Below are 4,971 nucleotides of genomic sequence, written 5' to 3'. Positions count from 1 at the left end.
AGAAATGCAAGGGGAAATGGAGAGAGAGTAGAGGGTACCTTTCCTATTCGAGAAACCAATGGGGACACTAAAATGAAAAACATAAGCCCTTCAACCCTACCTCACTTCCATGGATTAACTACAGAAGATCCTGACACCTTCCTATTTGAGTTCGATGTTGTCTGTCGAACCTATGACTATGCAGAAGATGAGCAGAAGTTGAAATTGTTTCCTTCTACCCTCAAGGATGTAGCATTGCGCTAGTTCGTGGGGTTACCTGGCAATAGCATCACAACTTGGGCTCAGATGCAGCAAGCCTTCAATAACAAATATCGGGACTACTGTAGGTCAAAAGATACCAAGGAAGAAATCTTCCGAATGACCATAGGAAGCGATGAATCCTTGGAAGATTATGAAGAGAGGTTTCAGCTCAGTTATAAAAGGGCTAGGTGCACCCTTGACCCCAAATCTCTAAAGTTGGTCCTGCTCAAATGAGTTCCGAAAGACCTTATAGACACCCTCCATTTGCTAGCTAGGGGGGACATCTACCAACTACCTTATGAAGAACTAAAGACTGTTTTTAGAAACCATTATAGGGCAGCGAGAAAGAGAGGTAGGGGGACTCAACCCATAGCCAGTACATCCTCATCTAGTTCATCCCTTAAAGGAGAATTTGGAAATTTGTTGGAATATTTCAAGAGCGAGATGATGTAAAATCTTGCCATGCAAATGGATACCTTGCATATCAAAAGGAAACAAGAGGAAGCAGAGAGGGCGTTGGCCATTTTTTGTCCTAGGTGCACCAGAAGGCATCCTAGGAACGAATGTCCATTGAAATCTATAGAAGTGTGTTCAGTTTGTGAAGAAGATCATTCTACGAATAATTGCCCTTTCTTGCCCGGACTTATAGCTGTATACCAAGGGGTTGAAGGAGCCACTGAACCACTCTATTTCATGAACCAAAGGAGGCCTCATGGGCCTAGACCTTACTAGCAGGGAATGCAAGGGACATCCCAGGCATACTACAACCCTAGTCAAGCCACTTCCATGCCTTCTTGGGGTCCCCTTGTTCATCCTTCCTAGTCCACACCCCCCCTTTGGTCATATCCACCTCAATATCCTGCTCAACCAGCTACTCAGTCATTTCACTCTTATGCCCAGTCACAGCCTCAGTGGAATGCACCTCATCAGGGGTGGAGGCCCCAGTACAACTCTCCTCCTGCTCTTTTGCCTCCACCACCTGTTCAACCACAACCATTGCCTCCTGCTCCACCAAGGCAACCCAAAATGCCTGCTCAACCGAACCTCAACCCGAATAACAGACAAGCCCAGCAGGTATATAGTGGGGAACCATCATGCCCAACCTATGCTGTGGAGATTCAGGAGATTAACCTACGATCTGGGAAGGTTCTCCTAGATAACCAGCCTCCCCCTAAGGGGGATGAGGATGAAAAGGAGGAAATTGAACCAAAATCCATTCCACCCTTTCTTGAGAGATTATCCGAAACAACACAACCTACCCCAGAAGAAACTGAACTTCTGGGAGAATTGAAACAATTATGTGTAAATATACCAATTCTCCAAGCCATAAAGGATGTGCCTATATACAACAAGATGCTCAAGGAGAAGTGCTTCAGGCATCTAGGCAGGTGCAGGAGAGATGCCCCAACTATTAATGTCATAGGACAACTATCCGACCTAATGTTGGGGCAGGTAATCTGTCCGATCTAGACCCTGGAAGCCCTGTAGTTGATGTCCACATCAATGGCACCATAATCCCCCATACCCTGATTGATCTAGGGGCTACCATTAATGTTATGACCAAGGACATTATGCTCAAGCTCAACCTTCAGGGCTCCTTGCGAAATACCACAACAGTACTGCAGTTGGCAAACTACTCCACCATGACCCCTGAAGGTATTGTGGAAGATGTAATGGTCTCCATCAATTCTTGGGAGTACCCTGCTGATTTCCTGGTTCTCCAGCCAAAGGCAAAGCTCACTGGGTATCCTCTCATCTTGGGAAGACCCTGGTTGGCTACTGCAGATGCCTACATCATTTTTCGAGTTGGGAACATGACAATCAAGAACATGCATATGTCTAAGCAACTAGTCCTATATCCTCCTGCCCAACTTTTGTTAGAACATGATCTACCTCTTTGGTTGGAGGAGAAAGATGAGGATGAAGTCTATTCTGCACGATTGTGTGCAGTAGAAGCTACAAAGGGGGGGGGAACCACAAACTGAGGATGATATCATTGAAAACTTGATTCAGAATCTGCCCCCCAATATGTTTCCATTATAAGAGCTAGTGAAAGAAACCCAGGCCAATCCTTTGATTGATCTCTGTGTGGCCAACCCGACTTCTCTACGAGTTAAGAATATAGAGTTCGACCCAGAAAGAACCTTGAAAATCAACTCATCCCTATCCACCTCTTAGGAGAAGGAGCTGTGTAGCTTATTGAGAAACCATTTGGATGCTTTCGCTTGGAGCTATAAGGAGATGAAGGGAGTGCACACTTCAATCTGTACTCATCACATTTACATTAAGGAAGATTGCAAACCAGTCATACAGTCTCAAAGGAGGATGTATCCAGCCCTTAAGGACATTGTCAAAGAAGAACTGCAAAAGTTACTAGATGCAAGATTCATCTACCCCATCTCTAACAATGAATGGGTCTCTCCTTTGGTGCTAGTGCCAAAGAAAAATGGGAAGTGGAGAATCTGTGCCGATTATCAGGAACTAAACAAGGCCACCAAGAAGGACCATTTTCCTTTGCCTTTCATAGATCAAGTGTTAGATGGCCTAGCGGGGTAAAAGTTTTTCTCCTTCCTAGATGGGTTTAGCGGGTACAACCAGATCCAAATCAACCCAGAAGACCAAGATAAGACCACTTTCACTTGTCCTTGGGGTACCTTTGCATATCGGGTCCTTTCGTTCGGATTGTGCAATGCTCCCACCACTTTCCAAAGAGCATTACTGAGTATATTCTCTAAACTGGTTCATGATGCAGCGGAAATCTATATGGATGATTTTACCCCTTATGGTTTTAACTTCCAAGAAGCTTTGTCTAACTTGGGAAAAGTTTTGGGCAAGTGTATTGAAATGAACCTGTCCCTCAGTCCTGAAAAATGTGAATTCTTGATGACTGAAGGGACCGTGCTAGGTCATGCAATCTCTCAGCAAGGATTACAGATGGACCCCAACAAAATTTCCATCATCATTGAAGATGCCCCTACTGCCAAAAAGGAGGAATATACATCCAAAACCCCCATTACCTATAAAAGGGGAAGCCCTATAGCTTCTACTTGGAAAGAAAAGGTCAAACTTATGGACTCTAAAACAGTCCTACAGGAGGTGCAGACCACTCTACAGGAGACATTGACAAAGCTTCAAGAGACTGAGAATCTTGAAAAGAAGGTAGAAGAATAGACCAAGGAGAAATATAAGGAAAAAGAGATACCAGAGCCTGACCCGTAGCCTGATTTAGGCTCCTATTACAACCTTCTGGGAGGAGGGAAAATCATCCCACAAAAGTTTGCAGTCCCTCTTTTCTTTAAGCTAGAAAAGGAAAGAGTAAGGACCCATACATGGATGTAGATTGCAAAATCAAAAGGGGTGGAAGACATTGGGCACATGGAAGATAAATTGGGGAAAATGGGCAAAGAATTGAGCATGGTTAGGCATACAGAAAGCATCAGAAGAGCTCAACTGGAGGCAGAAAATGAAATGTTAAAGAAGCAGTTGCAAGAAAGGGAACCTCAGGCAAAAAATGAAATATTGAGGAGACAACTACAGGAAAGAGAAGCCCAATTAGCCTGCATGGCCAGCTGGGCTATGGAAGCACTACAATGCAGACACCCAGCCAAATCTTATGGGGTCTACCTCAAAGATCAGTGGCTGCAATTCCAAATCAAAACTCTGGCCCAAAGGGGCACCATACCTTTCTAGGATTATGGACAGTTCATAGATTTATGTGAAAACAATTCAGCAGAGGACAAGGCGAAGTTGACAGAGTTTTATTTACATAACATGGTCCTTACTGATATGAACCTATGGGACCCCAATGCAAAGTTGGGTGACTTACAGTTGATGGCCATGACATCCTGGATGAGTCATGAGGAGAAAAGAGCAGCAGAAATTCAGAAGTTGATGGCAAAGGAACAAAGTGAACCTCTGATGATTAGAGCAGAGCCATCAGACCCTATGGCTCTCATTAGCGCCCACCAGCAACTTGCAACTGATCCTCAAAGGGACATTAAGTACATCAATGAGCAAGCCCAGGCTATTGCCCATTTTGAGGACATGGAGAGATTGCTTGGGGATGATTGCATTCATGCCTGCTTGAGAAGGTGGAACACACTACCCCATAGCCTACAGATCAGGGAGTATCACTCCCCAGACAGGATGAGAGAAGCCTTGAGGAGAGTGCCACCATATAAGCACTCTATGCAAAGTTGGAAGGCCAATTGGATTGGCCTCAAGTTCAGTCCTCCACTGCTGTTAGGACTACTAGAGGGAGTAAAAGCAGAAGAAGAACAAAAACAGTGGGAAAAGGAGGATGGAAAGGCTGGATTCCATGATAGAAAGGAGGATCTCACATCTGAGGCATGGAATGTCAGGGAGGTCATAAAGGGCATCAAGGATGAGGAGATAGATTAGTTGCTCAGAGGATGAGCAACACATTCAGTAGGGGAGTGATGATGAGCCCCAGAAATAGGTAATTATATGGGCTCATTTTGGCTCTTAATTTGACTTAATCCACCATTTTCATTAGTTTATTGCATGTTTTTTATTATATTTATGCTAATAGAGTGAATTGGGTTAGTCATTTTGCCATGTAGTCTAATGTGTGCTTTATGTAGATTTTTTGGTCAATTTTGGACAAAGTCAAAGGATTTATGAGCAAATGGCAGCAGATATTCGAGGAAAATAGGGAAGAGGATTTGTAGGGAGGTGTCTCCTTCATTTATGACCCCTTTCCTCAAATCC

This window comes from Pinus tabuliformis, chromosome 3_2 (genome assembly GCF_031772625.1).
Source record: "Pinus tabuliformis cultivar Carrire ecotype Pingquan chromosome 3_2, CPIR1, whole genome shotgun sequence".
Taxonomy (NCBI): Eukaryota; Viridiplantae; Streptophyta; class Pinopsida; order Pinales; family Pinaceae; genus Pinus; species Pinus tabuliformis.
This window is presented reverse-complemented; position numbering follows the sequence as displayed.